This window comes from Lissotriton helveticus, chromosome 8 (genome assembly GCF_964261635.1).
Source record: "Lissotriton helveticus chromosome 8, aLisHel1.1, whole genome shotgun sequence".
Taxonomy (NCBI): domain Eukaryota; kingdom Metazoa; phylum Chordata; class Amphibia; order Caudata; family Salamandridae; genus Lissotriton; species Lissotriton helveticus.
In genome coordinates, this window is record NC_136069.1 from 264,560,934 (window position 1) to 264,586,137 (window position 25,204).

Genomic DNA, 25,204 nt, shown 5'->3' on the forward strand with positions numbered 1-25,204 from the left:
TAAGCAGTTGCAATGTAACAGGTCTTGAAATTGGGAAAGTTAGAGCTGTTGGTGTTGTAAATGACTAACAGCCTGATTCATGTACAATCCGTTTTGCGTGGCCCTAATAGCGAATCATAGCGATTCGCTATTGAGGACACGCAAAACGGCATTCATGTAGGAATTGCTATTTAAATAGCGATTCCTACATGTTCTTTATTTGCGAGTAGCAATTTGCTACTCGCAAATACTCCCCATTCATTCCTATGGGCCAAGAGGCCCATAGGAATGAATGGGGAGTATCCCTCATTTGCGAGTAGCAATTTGCTACTCGCAAATGAGATAGCGATTTTAAGGGTGCCAGGGGTGTCCAAAGGACGCCCTGTAGCACCCCTAAAATGCACATTTGAACAGGTGTTGCGCGCACACATGTCCAAAGGACATGTGTGTGTGCAACATGCAACTTAGAAAAATGCTTTTAAAAGCATTTTTCTGAGTTTCTGCTATTTACCGACAGGTCTGACCTCTCGGTAAATAGCGGCCCCAAAAGTCCAAAATCGCTATTTTGTTTTGTGTCATGAATAGCATTTGAGGAATCTCTATTAGAGATTCCTTAAATGCCATTCCACGCAAATATGCGAATTCTTACATAGCGATTTTTGCATTTGGTATCATGAATACCAAATGCAAAAATCGCACTCGCAAAGGGCCAGATTCTCAGATTCTGGCCCTTTGCGAGTGCAATTTACCTACATGAATCAGGCTGAATGTCTTTTACCCATGTGTTTTGGTTCAGATTGGAGTGGATGAATGTGGTGTGGAGTGACATTATGAGGATTGCATTGGAATTGTTAGTTGTGGAATTGTATGAGGTGGAATAGTCTTGTGTGGGGTGGATTTGTGTGGTGGAATTATGTGGCCTGGTGTGCAGTGGAATTATGTGGATATTAGTTATGTGGTATTGAGTGTACTGGAATTATGTGGATTGGGATTGAGTTTAATTACATGGTGCGCTGTTGAATTTTGAGGCATGATGTGTAATTCTGAGGTGTGAATTGAATGTACGTGGTGTGTTGTGTTATTGTGTTTGTTGAGGAGGTGCACCAAGAAAGCAGATTCAGCCCACTGTAATTCTTGAAGAAATTCTTTATTCAAAGTTCATGCACATTAAATGAACGACCAGCCAGCGCGGTTTGTTCCCAAAATACATTCATTGAACTTCGTCAGGGCTGTAACAAATAACATAAAAAACATAATATGTCTTACAAACATGACTGATGACAAAATAATTCAACATTGTCATACTAGTAGAATGATGACATATGACTGACATAATTAAATAAAAGTTAAAAGGTACATAGGACACATGATCGACAATCGAACTATGGTAACAAAAACTAATTAGACCTCGACAAAATAACTTACTAATGACTTAATACAAAGGACTTACTAAAAACATATTTTTCAAACTTTTGCAAATGGTATCATTTAATTTGTAGTAAAATCTAATCCATGGCTAATTACAAGATAAAGAGCATTTGGAACAATGTGTTCATCTCATCCATTCTCAGCACCATTGAAAATTAACATTCCACCCTATGTCATGGGGTTAGCAATGGCTTGTCCAATAGCAAAGACTTTAAGTTAATCAAATTGTTAAAAATTTAGCTTAGATGGAACATAGTTAAATTAACAAGTGTAAAAGCAGACTCAGAATAAAGTAAAGAGAAAAAGAAGAAAAATAGATAAAAAGAAAAACAGACAGGCAGCCACATGAGCACTACTTAGTAACTGTGATAATGCTAAGTAAGATATTGGTCTGAACTCCCATCTCTTTACTGAAAAAGGCTAGTGCTCCATATACATTCATCGTGAATCTGTTGTCACCCTATGATAAAAGGGAAATCCTAGTGTAAGAATAATTAAAAACACTTGATTAAAGTTCGGGTAATGCGCTTACTTATTATAACAAATGTGTTGGAGGAATAGAGACAAAAGGCAGCATTCCAAAGTGCAGATCGAAAATAATACATGAAACTACACATATTGTGCCACGGGATAAAGTAACAAAATACTGAAGAATTAACCCTCCTTATAAAAACCAGCTGGGACTTTCTCCTAAAACTCTCAAATCCCCATGCGTCCATAAGAGCCTTATTAACTTGTTCCGTATTTTAAATAACCAGTATAACTCATCAGAATTATATCCGCATTAAAATTACTAATAGGTCGAAGGAAACACATGCCAATTGTAAAGGCAGAGATTCTATTTCAGGAATAGAAATCAATGCATCCTAGTCCCCAATCATCCATGAGGACCTTCCTCATTTGCCTCGTAGTTCAAATATCTATTATAACTTATCCATATTGTATCCATTTAAAAATTACTATTAGGGCGAAGGGAACACATGCTAAGTGTAAAGTCAGAAATTCTCCTGATTCGCAAGGGCCCTGTCGCTACCGCCTTCTACATAATCTACCTGATCTCCTGTAAAAGTGCCTGCGCCCAAACTACTCCTACAGCAATCAGCAAAAAATATTTGGCCCTTGTGATCCCATTATCAAGTTTCAATCCATGACCCACATAATAGGTGACGCATTAAAAATCCTTGACTGCACTTATCCTTGGCCTTTGACACCGTCAAAAACAACACTTTGATTGATCTCCTGAAGCACAGAATGGGTCTATCTGGATCTGTTCTAAACTGGTTCACCTCTTTCCTCCAAAATAGATCACAAAGATTCAAGGTCGATCAATCACTATCCAAGTCCGTCCCAGTCACCTTAGGAGTCCCAAAGGGATCATGCCTTTCCCCTATACTTTTCAACCTTCTCATGGAACCACTCCCCAATCTCCTCAGCTCATCAAATGTACATTATCACATGTACACGGATGACACTCAACTCTACATTAAAATCCACTCACTTGAGGATATCAAATCTCTCAGTTCAATGCTTCAAAAACACAGACCTGGTTGGCCGAAAACCTTCTGAAACTAAACACCCTCAATACTGAATTCCTCTTAATTGCTCCCCCCAACCAATCAACCACCATCCTCGATTGGATGAACCACCTAACAGCACTCAAATGTGAACTGCTCATTATCAACTCAGCAAAATCACTGGTAGTGACCCTGGACCGAAACCTAAACATGTGGAAACACATCAGCACCTCTACAAAAGGAGCAAATCTTCAAATGAACACCTTGAGAAAAAAGAAACCATTCCTGCCCTCAAATAATTTCAAGCATGCAGTGAAAGCTCTCGTAATCCCCAGAGTGGAATATGGGAGTGTTACTCTCAGCGGCCTTCCCGGGGCAACAACGACCCCTTTAAGAGGTGCAATCAACACTGCGGCCAGACTCATCACTGGTTCCAAAAAAAACATCTCCCCTGACCTTCGAGCCATAAACTGGCTACCTTTTGAGGCTAGAATTCATCTAAAAATCGCTTGCATGACGAACAAAGCACTTCATCACAAAACTCTGAGCTATCTAGCTCAGAAATTAGTACTATCCTGTGGTAATAAATCCACCAGGCGCTCCAGAAATCTCCTACTGAACCCACAACGCTTTGTCGAGAAAAAAACGTACAACCGGCCTTTCTCAGGAGTGGCTCCCAGGATTTGGAATGCTTTGCCCCCTGAAACGAGACAGAACTCTTCTACTGCATTCTTCAAAAAAGAAGTGAAGGCTATTCTCATGGCTAAATTTTCTTGAACTATTTATGTGTACCTGTAGTATATCAGCTTATTTGTTTTAGTTATATTTTGTATTAGTCTCACCTACATTCTCTCTACTTGTTTGTGTTTTGTTTACTTACACCAACCCTGTAGAGTGCTCTGATACCCGTTCGGGTCTTGTTCGAGCTATACAAAATTTTCAAATAAATAAATCCCCAACAGACCAGATAGAGTCAAGAGGTACAACCCACTTCTTACATACCTGGCTACCCACTATAATGAAAAAACTTCAGACTGTATTATGTACTGTGCTGACATGTATTATTAGTGAGGGACTCACAAAATACACTCAAATTTCGATCCCCAATTTGACCATATAGAGTCAAGAAGTACGGCCCACTTTCTACGTACCTTGCTAAGACTCTTCTTACATGGTTCCGTGTGTGTTTGAAAAGCGCACCTCGTTGGAGCATTTGAATATCAAGCAATCCTAATTGCCAACAGGTGAAAACCTGTGGCGTCAAATATTACATGACCTATCATAGGTCCAAATGCATATCGCAGTACTGACTATTACTACTATGGGCAGCTATCTTGCCGGTATACCCATGCTTAATGTTAACTGCCACAATTGAGGGCAGCAAACACTATCATATGGTGCAGCCCTCTAGGAGTGTTTGGGCGGTAAATTTTGTTGATAAAAATGTTGATTGCTAATCAAGTGTCTAGATTAATGTGTCCAATACCATCCCAGAGTAATACTTACGGCCAACTTGATGTGGAACGTTTATAACACACAAGATGTATAGGTAGACTCTTTGTTTGTGCTTAATTGTTAACTATTGAGGGCGGCATACACAATCATAAGGTGCGGCCTTCTAAGAGTGTGAGGGCAGAATAATAATTATGCTAATGCAAGCGATGGCTGCAAGTGGGGTGTCTAAGTTAATATAACCATTACCAACCAATACAAATAAGTTTGGCCATCTTAGAGTGGCGCATGTATAACTAATGCCAACCATAATGAATGCGTTCAGCCATCTTGGAGTGGAGAATATATAACCAATGCCAACCATCATTAATATATTATGCCATCTTAGAGTGCAGCATGTATATATGATTAGACTCTTTTTCAGATTTTTTAATCACCTTGCTTTTGCAATAGCAGAACACCAACATGAGATCTTTTAATCAGGAGTAAAGAAGAAACTGTGGGTAAAACCCTATAATAAGATATAGCTGTAATTAATAAGGATTTCACTCGTCAATTAATTCACGCTGCCATCTTTAAATGTGCAAGTAAACTCATGCTTAACATGAATTGCCCCTGATAAGGACAGCAATTGCATTCAAATTCTGCGGATTAAATTAGAAAGGTTAATCGATGTAAGTTAAGACTTCTAGCTAAGTGTCACGGTAATGACACCTGTATTTCCACTATAATACGTTACTAAATTCCTCTTAGGGCTCATCTAGATAATGTTTGCGACCGTCTTAAATTCATCATGCACACTTCTTTAGGTCAGCAATGTGGTCCAATAGGTTTAAAAAGAGAAAAGGGCAATGAAGCTAGAAAGAGGTAAGATGGTAGGGAGGTATATAATCCTATGGTTAATTTAAAAAGTAGTGAAATTCATTGTCGGTATTATGGCCACAGATAGTCGCTTGCAGTCTGAAGATCCATTTGCTTCCTTCTGTCTTAGAAAGAGCTTCCTATCACCTCCTCTATTGAAGATCCTAACATTCTCAATCCCTTGGAACTAGAAACCAGGATCGGTCAGATGGACCTGTCTGTAATGTTTAGCCATAGGGTACCTGGTGTTTCCATTCTCTATGGCTCTACTGTGCTCTTAATTTTTCAACTTCAAGCTTCATGTTGTGTTACCCATATAGGGCATTCCTCAGACACAGCTCAATACATATATCACAAAGGATGTGTGAACTGATTGATCTTATAGTTTTCTATGCTATGACAGGCAAAATCGTTTGTTTCATTCTTTCCGAATTGACAGATGTTACATGAATTGCAATCTAATCACCAGTAGGTTTGGGAGGTCACCAGGTTGTGGCTGTCCTCTCAGATGTCACATAACTTGGGCAATTTGTCCTTTAAGGCTAACCCTTTCCTTGTTGTATAATTGTGCTGTTAAGTTAAGTTATGTGATTTGCTGTTGAATTATGTGGTGTGAATGGAAATGTGTAGAGCTGAATTATGCGACTTGGAAATGTGTGGCGTTGAGTGAAATTATGCTGATTGGAATTATGCGGATGGCCAGCACGACCCTCTGGCAGAAGAAAATGCAGCAATCATAGTAGAGGCAGTGCGCTGCGTTCATTGCAAGGAGGAACTGCTGCTGGTCTCCCCTCCAACTGCTGCACACTGCAAAAGTGCGCCCATGTGACGTCGGAAGACACACCTCTTTAAAAACACTACATCCCAGTGCATTAACAGTCCACTTTTGCTTCCAGGACCCAGCCACCTGGCATACACAACTTTGACTGTATCTTTAACACTGTATAGAGCTCTGCTGTCTTTTGGTAAGTTGTTGGTGAGGTTGTTGCAATGTACAAATACAACATAAAGACAAACAAACATAAATACATACATATATGCTGTAGCATTTGTTGTATTGGTGGTGTTGCGCCTGTGTGGTACTGTGGTTTTGCAGATTGGCATATCATAGACATTTCTTTGGGTTTCAAAGGAATACATACACTAACACGCACACACCTTTAAAGGCTTGAACTAGTATGAAAGATCCCAGTGCAGTATGTCCCATCTCTAGATATTCATATGATTAAGTTGTAACTTCAACGCTTTCGGAACACAAACGTTTTTGATCCAAGTTTTCACGTAGGCAGCTGGTAAAGTATTTTTGGAAATGTTAATGAACAGGGAAAATTCGGTAAATAATAATAAATAATGACATATATCCTGTGAGGTGCCAGTTTTCCATATTTACTGACACAAAAGTGGGTTGTTTGTGTTCAAAACAAAGGAACTGAGCAAAGGTAAACATTCCTCAAGTGAGATTTACCTGCAGATCAGTGTCCATCTGTCTGATGAGAATATACTGAGTGCCTCCTTTTCTGCTAGAATTTTGGCAATTTATTTGGCACAATGGGCACAAACTGACAAAGAATACAATCTGCATGTCTGTGCTAATTACAATAAAGGGCTTGTGCTAAGTAGCAAAATCACAGAAACATGACTGTGCCTGAACAAACAGACATGAGTAAACCATTTTTTGCCCAGGCAGACATTTTTTATGATATGATCCCAACAACAAAAGGGGCAGTACCAAGAAACTAGAAGACAATTCAAGATGAAGAGCAACCACACCGGTCTGGCTACTCTAAATTGGTATCCATGCCCAGGTCACTTTATTGCACATGGTTGCACTTCCGTGTGGAATTTAGAACGCATTATGCACAGTAGACCCATTCTACTGTACTCTTTGTAAACTACAATCTAGTGATCTGGAGAGTTTTCCTTTACAAATTTTATTTATCTGTTTTGTGTCTCAACCTGAGAGGGGTTCTCTGTTCCCCATACCAACACTCACTTCACAGTCAAGGTCACACAGAAGCATCAATGTAGCTGTTGTTATTCTCCTAAACCTACATTTTGTGTGCTGCGATTCAGTGAGCCAGGAAGCAGATGCAGTCCACAGACACAAAATGTATGAAAAAAAGTGTATATGTTTTGCGGAAATACTCAATGGGAGTTAACTTTTGACAAAAGTTGGGACATGCAATAACCATTATAGGCTACGATTTTTTAATGACACCGACAAAAGCCAGTCAAAAGAAGGGGGCAGGCTCTTAGCTCATGGACTGAATACAGCATGTCCCTCAAGACAGCACATGTGTCCAGCCTAGGCTCGACCTAAAAATGGTTCATTCTACATCTCACTCTTGTAATAATGCAAAAAATAAATGACCTGGGTGATCTACCTTGGAGGTATTCAGGACTTCCGTTCTTTGTACTCCTTTCTATTTTGCCTTTGTTCCTCAGTCTTTTCTTTTTTTCTCAGCACCTTCAGTTTTCTTTCTATCATTTCTATCTCTCGTTCACTCTAGTTTAATCGCCTCCTTTGTCTCTTTTCTTCTGAGTGTTCATTCTTTCTCTTGCCTGTCTGCAATAATGAGCAAAGCTCCTCTGCCTACGCTTGGACTCACCTCCTCCCACATCCATGCCATTCCTGTGAACTATTATTTATTAACTGCAGTCTTAAGGCGGCTCATATAGTCCAGTGGCAGCGCTTGCAGTAGTTGCAGAAGTGGGAATTTACTACACCACTGCTTAGTATTACTATATAGTTGCATTTAATATGACCTTGAGATTTCAAATATGACTGATTATTTGTAAAACTGAGGCAAAGATTTACTTCCCTTCATGAAAAGTAGCACTTCGTGGAAAACTGAATGCTGCATTGCATAGTGTAGCTCCAGATTTAGAAAGAGCCACCTGTGAATGCCATCGCCAGAGCCGCCTAGATGTTCAGGGCTACACTCATACGTGCACTATGGCATAAGGAGAGCCAGTGTGCCTAGCGCAGGTTTTGTACTCGACATACACTCCCCAGTACAAATTCTTGAGTACAGACAACGGTTGAACATGTAAAATGTGTGATGCTCGTAAGGAACACATTACTCAAAGGAATACAGTACAAATAGTGTTTGACACCTTACTTACTTGCAGGTGGTTTCACTTGGATTTGGTACAAAACCAGATCACACTCCTTTAGTAGATTGGGCCTGCTGCCACAAACCTATTGTTTTTGTGTTGTCCTGCCCCAGACACATCGCCTTCTATAATTTAATAATCATCTTTTGGCACAAAATCGCTTTGGAGATGAAAATTGATCGTCATTGCTGTTTGATCAGCTTTGGACAAGCACCATTATAATCCTGTAGTAGATTTGAATTAAAAAATTTTGCCAAAAGAGAGGGAGGGATACTCAAGTCAAAACAACATTAAAGAATAGCATGGCCTACTGAAAATGAGAACGAGTTTCTGAAGCTAGAGATAAACCCAGGCAGAATAATACAGGCCAATGTCGAACACTCACCTCATCAAAGATTAATTCTATAGATGTATATTTCCACTTCCTTAAGGGACACTCCAATTAAATATTTTTATGATTGGAGAAGAAGACAAAGAGTGATAATAAGGTTGTGATTAAAGGTGACTTCCATCCTCTTCATAATTAATTGGAATCCCATTCACATGCGGAATTATCCAGATAAATAATGGAAGTAGAGAAAGAAAGCATCGTGTGGTAATGTTTAAGTGCCTCTCACAGGAAGGTTAAATACGAGTCTGCTCCCAATCACGTCCCTAATAGAACAATAAAATGCAAATTGGCGAGACGCTGTTTTTGTACTGATTACAGAGTAATTTAATTTGGTCTTTTTAAATATTAAATCCTGTCAAATAGAGGTCCATAACAACTGTGTTCCTGACATGACTGTTGAATTGATGAACCACACATCAATTAAGTAGAAAGTGGATTTAATGTAGTGAAGAGCAGGTACACAGCCAGGCAGGTCAGCAGTAAGCAGTAACTGAACATATTAAGTATTAAAGCAATATACATGTAATTCACAACATAACAATGACTGATTTGCATCAGCGTGCTACGCAAGTTCATTTCGTTTTGTGTAATGTCGCAAAAAATATGTTTTCTGGTATTCAACTCCGTAACTTCGACGCTCTCCATTTTAAACTTTCCTGAGCAGTGCTAGTACCAGGATTTGCGGGGCCCCGGGAGCAAACAAAAAAGTGTGGGGCCACTTTATTTTGTATCACGGAACGTGTCATTATTTGGTTGCTGTTCTGTACTGGCATAATTAAAGTAAATATTAGAAGATTGATCCCCAGCAGCGGGGAGTTTGATGAAGTGAACATCAATAAAAGTGGCACAACAGGAAAAAGGAATTGTATAAAAAAACAAGCATTTGACATGCAATAGTCTCTAATTTACGAGAGTTTGAGCAATTGGCATTGTAAATGCCAATGCCTTTTATTTATGTGTTGTTTTTAAAACAGTGGCCCCAGCCTGTAAACAATCATAAAGGTGGCCTGTAGACCAGTCTACCTCTAATTTACATATGCTCTCAATCAAAGTGTGCTTGAATGGGAGCAGGGAGAGTGGGGGAAGGGGAAGAGTTTCCAGAGATAGTCAGTAAAGTGTTGCTCTCCAAACTGGTGTGTTCTTGTAAATGGGCATGACAAATTTTAAAGGCAGGTCTCTAATTCAACTACCTGTGAAAGGACAATCTCCCTTACTTTCAGCCATCCAGGAAAGCCCATGACTGTAGTGACAAAGCCATTCTTTCAGTAGGAGATGAACCTTAGCAAAGCAAGGTGCTACCAAATGGTCAAGGAAATTTGAGGTGCTTTGCTAAATCTAACTTTTTTTGGTGAGTCCAAGGGAAAAGGCCTTAAGAAGTTAAAGTGTGTGAGCTTTATCAAGGACTTAAAATGCAGACTTGACATTTCGAAGGTTGTTAATCTGCACAGTGACTCTTCATTTCTTCAATTACTCACTTTTATTCACATGAGTGGAAGGCGGGTGTGAGGAAGAAGAGGGTTGTCATGAGACTCTGGTCAGAGTTTACTGCTGGCAAGAGGGACTCTTCCTGACACTTTGGCATTCGTTCAAAACTTTATAGTTGGTGCTACCTTTGTTGAGGTGGAGTAATTGTGTGGAGGTGTTCTGTGAAGTGGCAGTGTAGTCATTGTTGTTGATGTACAGGACAAACTCACATGGTGTCATTTAGTGCAGCAGAACATACATGAGTCAAATGCACACAGGTGTTTACTTTGAGTTTGATGTTTGAGTCAGAAATGTTGTTCTCTGTTGCATGGTATGGGTTGTCATTATGTGGTATGGTCTGCAATTGTATGTGATGAGTCTACACATGTCTGCTTGGGGTGTGTGCTGATCTGTGATTATGTGGCAGTGGTGTCATCTACCTTGACTCACTGCCTCATCCAACACCTTGTTGGACTACTGTGAAATACACATACATACCCAGGTTGCTCTGCCCTCCTCTGTTACACATTGTATGTGGACTGACCCTTATTTTGATTCAATGATGACCATTGTCATTTTGAAAGGACTCTAGCCTCATCCCTCACTCATGTTGCCATACAATTGCGGATGATCCGAATGAGATGACACTATAGACAGTGTCCTGCACATGACTGTGTGCTACAGATATGTTGTGCAGACTAGTGCCTCTCTTATTAACCCCTTCGTCGTGGGGCTAATTCCCCCGCGACGCAGGTGGGAGGGGAGCTGCACCACTGGATCAAGCTACGCCTCACCCTCATCTACAGACAGCCAGGACCTCGCACCCAGCCCACAACTACCATCGCCAAGCTCGCCACAACCCACGCCATCACCTCCACAGACTACATTCCACATGGGGACCTGAAATTTCACCTCAATAACTGCAACGACCCCGACTCCACCACTCTCCTCGACAACCTCGACAACCTGGGAGTGAAGCAGCTCATCAACATGCCCACCCATAGAGTAGGTCACACCCTCAACCCCATCTTTGCTGGAGGAACAAACATCTGCATCAGTCACACCACCCAGCCCCTCTGTACGGACCACCACTGTGTCCATTTCACCTTCAATACCACCACCGCACCCAAGCCAGCCCTGCACCCACCATGATGGATCTGGGGCAAGGTCACAGAGAAACACCTAAACACCACCCTCTGCCAAAACCCACCCCATGTCATGACCCACACCAAATCCGTAGCCAGGGAATTTCACCACTGGGTCGCCTGCTGCACCGACGAACTCACACCCCTCCACCACCCCACCAAAAAACGTCCGCTGAAGGTCGCCTGGTTCACTGCAGAACTTCAAAAAGCCAGACGCTCCTGCAGACGTCAAGAGAAAACATGGCGAAAGCAGAAAATCACAGAAGCTTGTAACAACCACAAGAACGCCCTGAAGAAATACCACCAGCGCATAAGAGACACTAAACGGACCTTTATAAGATTCAAAGTCCAGACCAACACAACCATCACCAAGAAACTGTTCAACGTCATACAGCAGTTCGCAAAACCCAACTCCGAAGCCACGTATGTCACACCTTCCCAGGAACTCTGCGATAAGCTCAGCTCCTTCTTCCATCTGAAGATCAAGGTCCTCTACGACAATTTCAGCGAACCAGCATGGGACACCGCCCCCCTACCAACCACCACCAACAAGCCAAACATCACGCCCTGGGATCCCACCACCATCAAACTCATCACAGCGACCATGAAGAAAACACACTCAGGAGCCCCAATGAACCCTGCCAACCGCACATCTTCCACAGGGCCACCGCCATCATCGCACCCAAACTAGGACAGACCATCAACGCCTCCCTCAGATCTGGCATCTGCCCAGATGACTGAAAACGTGCGGAGGTGAAACCCCTCCTCAAGAAACTAACGGCCAACCCAATGGACCTGAAAAACTACCAGCCTATCTCTCTCCTCCCCTTCGCGGCAAAAGTTACTGAGAGACTCATAAATGACCAGCTAACCGCCTTCATCGAAGAGAACTCCATCCTAGACGCCTCTCAGTCTGGATTCCACAGCAACCACAGCACCGAGACCGCCCTCTTGCAGCCACTGATGACATCCGCATGCTACTAGACCAGGGACACACTGCAGCTCTCATCCTTCTAGATCTCTATGCAGCCTTCGACACCGTTTCACATTGCACACTCACAGCCAGACTCCATGATGCGGGGATACAAGGAGCCGCCCTCGACTGGATCCAATCCTTCCTGTCCGGCAGAACCCTGAGGATTTGACTCCCTCCCTTCCTCTCCGAACCCACGGAAATCAACAACGGAGTACCCCAGGGATCATCACTCAGCCCCACGCTCTTCAACATCTACATGGCCCCTCTCGGCGCCATCGTCAGACAACACAGGCTCAACATCGTATCCTACGCCGAAGACACCCAGCTCATTCTCTCACTCATGAGGAATCCTGAAGACACCAGACGTGGCAGCCTGGATGAAAGATAGCTGCTTGAAGCTCAACTCAGAGAAGACCGAGGTCCTCATCCTCGGACCCTGCACCTCTGCCTAGGACAACACCTGGTGGCCTACCACCCTCTGTCCTCCGCTCTCGGGAGCCCACCCACCCCTACAGACCACGCTCGGAACCTCAGCATCATCCTTGACTCCTCCCTCTCCATGAACCGCCAGATCAATCCTGTTGCTTCCACTAGCTTCAACTGCCTTCGCATCCACCGTAAGACCTTCAATCAATCAATCATTTGTAAAGCGCACTACACACCCACGAGGGACTCAAGGCGCTGGGGGTGGGGGGGCTACTGATCAAACAGCCAGGTCTTGAGTATCCTCCTGAAGGTCAGCAGGTCTTGGATCTGTTGTAGGCTCAGTGGGAGTGTGTTCCATGTCTTGGCGGCGAGGTGGGGGAAGGATCTCCCACCGGTGGTTGTTCTTCGGATGCGCGAGATGGTGGCGAGTGAGAGGTTGGTGGAGCATAGCTGACGGTTGGGGATGTAGAAGGAGAGCCCTCTGTGGAAGGAGGTTGGGCCGGTCTTGTGGAGTGCCTTGTGTGCGTGGGTGAGGAGCTTGAAGGAGATCCTCTTGTTGACGGGGAGCCAGCGCAGGTTTCTCAAGTGGGGGGTGATGAGGCCGTGGCGGGGTACATAGAAGATCAGTCGTGCCAAGGCTTTTTGGTTGCATTGTAGTTGTTTGATGATCTTGGTTGGGGCTCCCAAGTAGAGGGCATTTCCGTAGTTGAGTCTGCTGCTGACGAGGGCCTGCCTGACTGTCTTTCTTGTATCTGTCGGGATCCATCTGTAGATCTTACAGAGCATGTGGAGGGTGTTGAAGCACGAGGAGGAGACGGCATTGACTTGCTTGGTCATTGAGAGCATTGAGTCAAGGATAATTCCCAGGTTGCGTGCATGGTCGGTGGGTCTCGGGGCTGCCCAGTGCCTTTGGCCACCAGGAGTCGTCCCAGGCTGAAGGGTTGGAGCCGAGGATGAGGACCTCCATCTTGTCCGAGTTCAGCTTCAGATGCCTGGTCTTCATCCAGTCGGCGACTGCCTTCATTACTTCGTGGAGGTTGGCTTTGGTGGTGATGGGGTCCTTGGTGAGGGAGAGGATCAGCTGAGTGTCCGCGGCATAGGAGATTATGTTGAGGTCGTGCTGTCGGGCTACATGTGCGAGCGGGGCCATGTAAATGTTGAACAGCGTCGGGCAGAGGGAGGATCCCTGAGGTATGCCGCAGATGATCTCGGAGGCTTTGGAACGGAATGGGGAAAGGCGGACGCTCTGGGTTCTGCCAGAGAGGAAAGAGGTGGTCCAATCCAGAGCCTTGTCTCGGATACCTGCGGCGTGGAGGCTTGCGAGTAGTGTGCAGTGGCAGACGGTGTGGAAGGTGGCAGAGAGGTCTAGGAGGACGAGTGCTGCGGTCTCGCCGTTGTCCAGCAGGGTCCTGATGTCATCGGTGGCGGCGATGAGGGCAGTCTCGGTGCTGTGGTTACTGTGGAACCCTGACTGGGAAGGGTCCAGGATTGTGTTTTCTTCGAGGTATCGGGTTAGCGGTCTGTTGACACTTTTCTCGATGACCTTGGCCGGGAAGGGTAGCAGAGAGATGAGCCAGAGGTTTTTGAGGTTTCTTGGGTCTGCCCTAGGTCTTTTGAGTAGGGCATTGCTCTCTGTGTGTTTTCAGATGTCTGGGAAGGTCCCGGTCTCAAGGGAGAGATTGATGATGTTGCGCAGGTGGGGTGCGATGCAGCTCCTTGCTCTGTTGAAGATGTGGTGCGGGAATGGGTCTGACGGGGAGCCGGAGTGGATTGTGCGCATGGTCTTGATGGTGTCATCGATGCTCACGCTGGCCTGGGCTAGCAGGAGGTCGTGGTCGATGGTGTGTGGATGGTCTGTTGTGTTGCTGTCTGTTGGAGCTGTCTGGGTGTTGAAGCTGTCGTGGATGTCTGCTATCTTGTGGTGGAAGAAGGTGGCGAGGGAGTCGCACAGGGCTTGCGCTGGTGGGATGTCGGTGTTGGAGCTGGGGTTGGAGAGTTCCTTCAGGATGTTGAAGAGCTCCTTGCTATTGTGTGCATAGTTGGCGAGGCGGTCTTTGAAGGAGGTCCTCTTGGCCGCCCTTATGAGGTGGTGGTGGTGGTTGCAGATGGCGTCCTTGTGTGCTGGGTGACTGTCCGAAGTTTGTTCACTGTGCCATTTATTTTCTTGTTTCTGGCAGGCTTGCTTGGAGGCTAGGAGTTCTGGGGTGAACCAGCTGGCCCTCTTCCTGGTGTCTCTGTGGGGGGTTTCTTCAGTGGGCGAGGGTGTTGGCACAGTCCTCGATCCAGCATCTGAGGCTGTGGGCAGCGTCGTCGGTGTCGGAGGGTTCGGTGGGTGGGCTGAGAGCAAGGTTTGCGTGTAGTTGGTCTTCGGTGATTTTGCTCCCGCAGCTGCGGGGAATCTGATGGGTGCGGTGGTGTGTGGTGGGCTTCTGGAAGGCGAAGTGGATGCAGCGGTGGTCGGTCCAGAGGAGTTTGGTGGTGTGACTGACGGAGACGTGCGGGCTTGAGGAGAAGACAGGGTCGAGAGTGTGGCCGGCGGAGTGGGTGAGCGTTGTGACAAGTTGCTTCAGTCCGAGATTGGCGAGGATATCAATCAGGGTTGTGGAGTTGTTATTGTTGTTCTCAAGGTGAAAGTTCAGGTCTCTGAGGAGGAGGTGGTCGGTGAAGGTCAGGGTGTGCATGCTGATCAAGTCGGCGATGAAGTCGCTGAACTGGGGGCGGGATCCGGGGGGGCGGTAGACGAGGGTGCCTCTGAGGGTGGAGTTAGGGTCTGTGTGGATCTGGAAATGCAGGTGAGCGCATCCTCGGTGCTAGTCGAGACCCTGATGCTGTTCTTGTGGATGATGGCAATTCCTACTCTGACTCCGTAGGTGCGGTCTCTGCGGGTGATCTTGTAGCCGTCTGGGATGGCTATGGCGATGTTAGGTGCGGAGGAGTCGTTAAACAAGGTCTCTGTCAGGAAGGCGATGTCTGAGGATGTTGTGTCGAGCAGGTCCCAGAGCCCGATGGCATGCTTGCGTGCGGAGCGGATGTTCAGTAGTATGCATTGGAGGTGGTTGGGGTCTTTCTTGACGGGTGGTTCGTCGGCTCTGAGGCTGGTGTAGCTGCAGTTCCGGCAGGTGAAGGAGCCGTGTGTGCGTTTCGGGGCAGTCTTGAAGCTGGGTGGCTCTGTCCGGAGTTGAGAGCATGCAGAGTGCTGGCATCGTAGTGGCGGTGGTCGTCGTGGCGCGTGCGGGGACCAGGGGTTCTGGCGCTGGGCGCAGTCCCGGCGGGGATGGTTGTAGACGGGCTTGCCATAGGCGCGCCAGCGACGCGGCCGCGCAGAGGCCGGCATATATGGGGAGGTGGGAAGGAAGAGCTGCTGGGAGGTGGGAGGCAGGGCAGCGAATGGGCAGTGGGCCATCAGGGGGTGGGATACAGGGGACACAGCGGCGAGGGCGGTGAGGGACAACGAAGGTCACAGAAGGAAAAGGGGCACAAAATCGAGGGAAAAACGAGCGGCACAGAAGGCAAAAAGGCACAAAAAACGAGTGGAACAGAAGGCAAAAGGGGCACAGAAACTAGAGAAAATGAGTGGCACACGGGGCAGAAGGGCAAAAAAAACAGTGGCACAGAGGGCAGAAGGGCACAAAAACAAGTGGAACAGAAGCCAAAAGGGCAAAAAACAAGGGAAAAACGAGTGGCTGCATGCTCCACAACCTGGCCGTGCGCAATGAGATCCACCTGATTCTGGACGATGATGAGCAGCAGATGCCCTCCGCTGCCAATCCACACATGCCCAGTGATGATGATAGCGGAGAAGAGGAAGGTCTTGACCTGCGTCAACAGGTCAGCGCCAACTTACTTTTCTTGAGTGTAAGTTACCATTGAGCAACTATGACAGTGTCTATTTGCTTTGCTGTTAGTGCCGAAGCATAGATGATGTGTTTGGATGCTGGCGGTTGTTGGCACACTGCTAAGGGCTGATGTGTGTGGCACAGTATTTTGGTTTCCACTTACCTCATGTCCATGTTGATGGTGTTGGTCAGTGTTATGTGGGATGACTCCTGTACGGTGTTGACTAGTGGTGTGTTGTTTCTGTAATGCCATCACATGACAACTCAATGTCATCCTCGAGTCTTTCTAGGTTCCTCTGCCCCATCAATGTCTCATCATAATCAAAACTTGTTGGACATTGGAATCAGGGTTGACATTGTACATACTGTGATAAACATGGAACTGACTCAAACGCATATGTGTGTAAATAGTGTTTATTTTTTATACGATTGTGTTAAATTTAAAATGAATGAAAAGGTATTGTGAGTGTGAGTTGTCAAAGATGGTAACAGAGACAAATAGAGTTAAAATGTTAAAATGCCAGATGCGACCGATGCGGTGGTGGACACATCATGATCAGGGGTGCGGGACCACCGCATGGCAGGCGGGCAGTCCCGTTAGGAACGGGACTGCCCATTCCCGTTAGGATAGCAGGCAGGCTCAGGTCCGCCCACCATCCTAAAAGGCTCCTTAGTTTTAGTCAAATATATAATTTTTGTAATTATTGAAAAATTCTTTGGCACATATCATCTTGGATGCGTTCTATGGGAAATATGGGTTTTGGTTGGGGGAGTGTTTTAATACCCAGGTAATATTTTTTTTAAATGTATATTAAATTAATTTTAATTTATAATGATTAAAATCGTTAATATTATTTTAATTTATATAGTTGTAAACTGTTTATGCTTCTATAATTTGGGGATGGATGTATGTGAAACATGGGTTTGGGGTGTGAGAATGTATTAATACTCAGGTATTAATTTTAATCCTTGAGAATTAATGGAAATATAGTTTTACTGCTAGTTATTTTTAAAATGTATTTAAAAGTAATTTAATGAAAATATTTTGCATCAAGCGTCAGGGAAATTGTTATTTTGGGTGAGGGGAGTGTATTAATACTCAGGTATTTTTTTTAATCTAGAGTATTAATTGATATTTAGAATTCCTGATAATAAATTATAAAAAAAAATCAATTAATAATATTTAAAAAGGCATTTGAACCTATTCTCTGGGATGGGATGCAAGGGAAACATGGGTTTGGGTGGGGGAGTGTATTAATACTCAGCTATTAAATTTAATACTACAGTATTATGTATTACTTAATTTATATGTTTTTAAATGTTACACTTTTACATTAAATATATGATTTTGGGTAAGGGGGATTTGATGTAAAGAGAAAAATATAATTTATTATTAAAAAATTTAATAATATTTTTAACTTAAATTATAATATTTCTAAAGATTAATAGAGCATAATAGTACTACATAGGTGTGCATAAATAGACATATAAAATCTGTAGAAGTAAAAATGTAATCAAGCTAATTAAATATTTAAAAAAACAATCAATAGACACATCAATAGTATTGTAAATATTTGTATTGTATCTTTTAGAAATAGAAAACAGAATAAATGAATAAGCAACAACTTTTGTAAAATATTTTATTAGTAATATTTTTGGGGAATATTCATAGATTTTTGTATGTATTGTAACATATTTTTTAAATTTCTTTGTAGGTTTTCTTACTGTTTCCCATTGAAGTCAATGGGAGAAATTTTCCTTTTTTCCTTTTCATGTAAAGAGATGTTGTTGCCGCATATATGTACGTTTTGTCATAGCGAGGTTCATTGCGGTCCAGATCAGAGGCAAGGGAGAACTGTGTCCAGAGAAGGCAAATTTAAATGATTCAAAATAGATTAAAGGTGATAAAGTTTATTGTAAGGAGAGAGGAGGAAGGTAGTAAGCAGTAGGAAACATGTATTTTGATGTTATTGTGTGTTTTAACTTCAAAATATTTTCTAAAACAGGTAGCAGTTGATTGCTTTCGTAACACTTTTTGTTTAATAGAATTAATTTTAAAAGATTGATTATTTATCAAACAAAAGCGTCATGAAAGCAATCTTTTTGGGTAATGTTTATGTTGCAACAGGTTTTTAGTAAATTTGTAATTGCATTGTCGCTTATTTCCGGATAGGACATATGAACATGGAGAAAGACTTTGTGCGTTGTAAAAAAATGATATGGATTCTGGGACTTCTGCTGGACTTTGGTCGAGAGAGAATTGCAACAATGGATTTTTGGGTTGTGGTTTTTTTCTAAACTTTACTACTTTATCATGCTTTTTTTTAACTTAATTTCGAGGGAGAGAGGATTGCATTTATGGAATCTTGTTGCATTTTTTGCCAAACAAGAAGTCTTTTTTTTGGGATGCGTTTTTTGTAGGTGTACACAGTATAGTTTACATATAAATTTTTTGCTGTAAGAATATGGCTTTACCGAACTATGCCCTTTTTGGTTAGTTTAACTCAGGTCATGGATTATTTCAAGGAATATGGATTATTTGCAATGAATTAAAGGACTGCTAAAGACTCTTGGTGAAATTCTGGATTGTACATAAATCCAAGAGATGGAAAAAGAAGACAGCTGAAGGTAAGAAACCCAACTTTTTTTGTATAACTTAATTTATTTTTTAATGCAAATTGAATTAGGGGAGTGTTTGTCAAAACAGGCAAGTAAGGTGGTTTAGGAGTCAGTGTACATTAGAAATGTAGGATGTATGCAATATTATCTTGGTAGTCTGAAGCCACCATCAACGGAAATTGTTGCATTGCACCCAATAGTCTCTCAGACATTTCTTTGTTCTTATAGAGATTCATGGTTCAGTCTACCAGTTAATTATTGCACAATTCTCATTTCTTGGAAATGTTGCTCCTTCTTCAAAATTTCTAAGAAATGATGGAAGTTAGGATGTGGTTTCCCAATTGATTTGTTGAAGGAGTTGTGCCATACCTCTATGGCATTATTTGTCTTTGCTCCTCCCTCTAAGCAGGTTGAGTAGCAGTTCCACCACTTCACATGGAAACGTGATTTCCTCTTGCAGCCTGACCTGCTTAGATTGCCAGTCCATGGGGCTCAATACGATGGCGTGCGGACATCATTCCGCCTGCCATCGTTGCAGTTCTGGGACCGCCTGCCAGATGTGCGGTGGTCCCACCACACATATTAGGATGCGCCTGCCATACTGGCGGGCGCGTCCTGGACTTTTAGCATTGTGGACGGTTCTGTAGGCTGCAGCACCATACGTAATGTTAAAAATGGTTGCACAGCATTTTCCTGCAGCATGTGGCAGGCACCACGCGGTGCCTCCTACTTTGTGCATGGAAACAAGGGGGGACTGCAACAGGCCCTCAAAACCAATCCCCGCCAGCCTTTCCATGGCGGCATCACCGCCATGGAAAGGCCTTCAAACACTAACATCCTAATTCGGTGGATGGTACCTGCTAGGCACCGTAACCATTTTGGGCCCATGCACCCTCCGTCAGGCTTCCGATTGCCATTGGCAGTGAAGCAGCAGACGGACTTTGCGTCCGCCGCAGTACCCACTGCCATTCTAATTGGCCAGTGGGTAAAATGCTTGGTGATGATGAAAGGACCGCCACCGCGTCCTTGTGCCATCATAATGATCCCCATGTGTCTTCAAAGTAATTTAGAAGGGGTGCCAATTTGTCTTCCTTTGTAAAAAAAATTCAGTAATAGATGTGTAGTATTCATCTACACTGTCAGGAGGAACACAACAAAGTGCAGTTAGTTTTTTTTTTAATTCAAATTGTAGTTTGCTGTCTGATATATAATCCTCAACTAAGGATGTTTTTTTAATTTTTCATCAATATGACTGTGAAAAGTGAAAAAAACATCCTTGAATATGGGTATCCGTGTACATTTTAATAATTGTGTTAATCATAGGTAATTCAAAGTCAAGAAACACTTTTCTAGGACTTTTGTTTATGGTTTTAGCTTTTATCACTGACAACCATTAAGTATACCTTTAGGATTGTTTATCAGAGAGTAAACTGTACATTAAGGGCACTACTGTTTGATAACTGTAGGCTTGAATAGTGTATATTTGGGTGAGAGGATGTGTTGTCGATTTAAACGTCCCATCCATCATCCAAATATCACTACTTTCCTACTTAATAAGATTATGGGGTGTGCTAAAGATTAGTATTCTTTTAAGAGGGGTTTTATAGTCATGCAAAAGAAAAGGTTAATTAGTAACGGTTACAGAAAGTTCAGGTGGGATGTTAATGTCTGAAAAGGTTTGGGGTGTTACACGTATGGGGTTACTTGCCTGTTTTTTACGCTGAGTAATTCTGTGCAGTTTGGGGATTGTGGGCACCCAGCTTGCTACATGTGTTGAAATGTTTTGAGACACCTCTCTCAAAACTGAGCCAAAGGGTTCATTGGAGGTGGATGCCAGAGCTTTAATGTCATTTATATTTTCTCTTACTTCTATCTCCATTGCAGAGGCTGAGTAGGTATGCTTGGTGGTCCTTTCAACAGTGTCACCAAGAGTAACTGCTCTGCCTGTGCAAAGTGATGAGTAATAATGCACACACCTCCAATGATATCTGGGCACAGTTAATAAACGTAGCCACTGTGACTTAACAGTCTATTACCACGGCTTGATTGGACATATTTGGCTTCTTTTCTTGCCTCCATTCTCTGTAGAAAGAAGAAAAAGAGAAAAGGATTGTTTTAGTGATTTTAAGTGTGGTTGTTTTAAAAATTAATTTGCCTGCAAGTGAAAAGTTAGTACACAATGTTTATTTTACAAAGTTAACTTTTTGCAAAATTGTACCAGATTTTAATTACATTGCTTTGAAAATGTTTTGAAAATGTTTTGTTTGAATTGTTTCCTGCTTTTGTTCATTGAATGAAAAAAAGGTTAATTTTGGTTACTTTTTACAGAATGGTAAAGGTTACCTTTTTAAAGTGTTTCTGTTGTCTTGTTGAAAAGGCTTGGTGTATTTGCTGGTTTTCTTGGCATTTTTGTTGTGGTTCTTCACTATGTTTTGGTTGGTGGTTTGGATTCTTTGATTCTGTAAAAAGTGGAGAAACGCTGATAGTTTGTTATTTAGATTTTCTTTGTTTTGCAATTAGCCTGCAAAAAAAATTGGTTAGTGTTTTGACATTGAAAAAAAGTAATGTTGCTGTTGTTTATGAGGCTGACATTTTTACTGCAAAGATACATTTTAAAATAAAACAAAAAAGCTAATGTTTTTGAATAGTTTTACCTTCTATGCTTTGGCTTCTCAAGTGGTGATGAACTTTTGAATTTACTGTGATTGAGAAATGTGTTCCTTTATTCTTGCTGGCTTTTATGGTTTAATCTGTTGAGAAGTTAAAAGAAAATACATTGTTTGAATGTATGCCTGACAAATAACAAATGTAAATAGGAAAATTACTGTACAAAAATGTTTTTTTTTTACATTATATTGAATTATTTTTTTCCCAACAACATCCAGCACTTTCATTGAGGCCAGTAGAAATTGGAGTAGGTATAGTAAATGTGCCCCCACCACTATCCAACACATTCCTTGAAGCAAGCACAAGCGGAAGCAGGATTAGTAAATGTGGCCCACCACCATCCAGCACCTTCCCTGAGGCAAGCACCTGTTGGAGTAGGAATAGTAAATTTGCCCCCACCACTCTCCAGCACTTTCCCTGCAGCACAGGTCAGAGTAGAAATAGTAAATTTGCCCAACCACCATCCAACACTGTCCCTTAGGCAAGCAACTGTCGGAGTAGGAACAGTAAATTTGCCCCCATCACCATCCAGCACTTTCCTTGAGGCAAACAAAGGTCAGAGTAGGAATAGTAAATTTGCCCCACCACCATCCAACACTTTCCCTCAGGTAAGCACATGTCAGAGTAGGAATAACAAATTTGCCCCACCACCATCCAGCACAAGTTGGAATAGGAATAGTACATTTGCCCCCCACCACCATCCATCACTTTCCCTGAAGTAAGTGCAGGTTGGAGAAGGAAGAGTAAATTTGCTCCCACCACCATCCAACACTTTACCTGAGGCCAGCACAGGTTGGAGTAGGGATGGTACATTTGCCCCCACCACCATCCAACACTTTCCCTGAGGCAAGCACAGGTCGGAGTAGGAATAGTAGATTTGCCCCCACTACCATCCAACACTTTCCCTGAGGTGATCACAAGTCAGAGTAGAAATAGTACATTTGCCCCATCACCATCCAACACTTACCCTGAGGCAAGCAGAGGTCGGAGTAGGAATAGAAAATTTGCCCCCACCACCATCCAGTGCTTTCCCTGAGGCAAGCACCAGTCAGAATGGGAGTAGCACATTTGCCCGTACAACCATCCAGCACTTTCCCTGAGGCAAGCACAGGTCGGATTAGGAATAGTACATTTGTCCCCACCAGTATCCAACTCTGTCCCTCAGCCTGTTTCCTGAGTTAAAAACATGAAGTAGTTAAATTAGTAAAATTTCAAAAATAATTCTGATCTTTGTCTGCTAATGTTTTTTTTCTGGTATCAATTAATTATTTTTTTTTACATTCAAACAACTGTTAACATTCTGTAAAAGTTTGTTTCTTCCTGCTAGCTATTTGAAGTTGTTGTATTTCAAAAAAATCTGTTAATATCAGAAGTAAAATGTAATTTAACAACCTTATGGGTTTTTTTAATTTACGTAAAATATGTAATTTAATCACTTACTTTTTAATGTTAAGGTATTTTGTCAAATATCCGCATTAGATTGCTGGCTGTTTTTTAGGTCTCGCTGGCGTTGCAGCGCGAAGCGCTGCCGCCAACGAGACTTATAGTCACCGTGTTTGCCTCCAAGGGAGACAGACCTGGAGACAGACCTGTGCACGAGCCGATTGTAGTATGGGCACGAGCCGATTCAGGTCTGTGAACGTGCTTCACAGTGGAACAGCTTGTGCGCCGCAAGTAACAATTACAACAGCATGAGACCCACTTATCACAGCATGTCAACAGGCGCCCCAGGCTGCTGGAGCACTCAGCTATAATTAATGTGCAGTTGAGTGCTCCAGCAGCTTGGGGCGCCTCTCTGCATGCTGTGATAATTATCACTTTGGGGCCTCATGCTGTGATAATTAGGGCGGCATGCTCTATTTGCAGCACTGAACATCTTCAAAGAAGGCAAAGCAGCGACATTTATTGGAGACACTCACCCTCACGCCCTCACCCTCCTCACTCGCCCTCTCCCCCTCACACCCCCTGACCCCTCACACACCTCCTCACCCTCACACCCCCTCACTCTCACACACCCTCACTCACCCACTCACCCTCACACACCCCTTCACCCTCACACCCCCTCACCTTCACACACCCTCACCTTCACACACCCTCACCATCACTCACCCTCACCATCACTCACCCTCTCACCCTCACACGCCTCACCCTCACACCCCCTCACACCCTCACCCTCACACCCCTCACCCTCACACCCCTCACCCTCACACCCTCACTACCCCTCACCCTCACTACCCCTCAACCACCCTCGCCCTCACACCCCCTCACCCTCACACCCCCTCACCCTCACCCTCACACCCCCTCACCCTCACCCTCACACCCCCTCACCCTCACACCCTCACACCCTCACACCCTCTCACCCCTCACATACCCTCACACACTCTCACTCACCCTCACACACCCTCACACACCCTCACACACCCTCACTCACCCTCACACCCCCTCACCCTCACACCCCCTCACTCTCACACACCCTCACACCCCCTCACCCCCTCTCACCTCACACACCCTCACCATCACTCACCCTCTCACCCTCACACCCCCTCACACCGCCTCACCCTCACACCCCCTCACACCCTCACCCTCACACCCCTCACGCTCACACCCCTCACCCTCACACCCTCACTAACCCTCACCCTCACTACCCCTCAACCACCCTCGCCCTCACACCCCCTCACCCTCACACCCCCTCACCCTCACCCTCACACCCCCTCACCCTCACACCCTCTCACCCTCATACCCTCACACCCTCTCACCCCTCACATACCCTCACACACCCTCACTCACCCTCACACACCCTCACTCACCCTCACACCCCCTCACCCTCACACCCCCTCACTCTCACACACCCTCACACCCCCTCACCCCCTCTCACCTCACACACCCTCACTCACTCACACTCTCACACCCCCTCACCCTCACACCCCCTTACCCTCACACACCATCACCCTCAGAAACCCTCACCCTCACACACCCCTCACCCTCACTCACCCTCACACACACTCACACACACACACCCTCACATACCCTCACCAGCATAGCATAACCCCCTCACCCTCCCACACCATCACCCTCAAAAACCCTCACCCTCACACCCCCTCACCCCCGTCACCCCTCTCACCCTCACTCACCCTCACACACACACCCTCACATACCCTCACCAGCATAGCATAACAAAACATAGCATAGCATAACGAAACACAGCATAGCATAGCATAACAAAACACAACAAAACATAGCATAACAAAACATAGCATAACATAACAAAGCATAGCAAAACAAAACATATCATAGTAAAACAACAAAACATAGTATAGCATAACATAGCA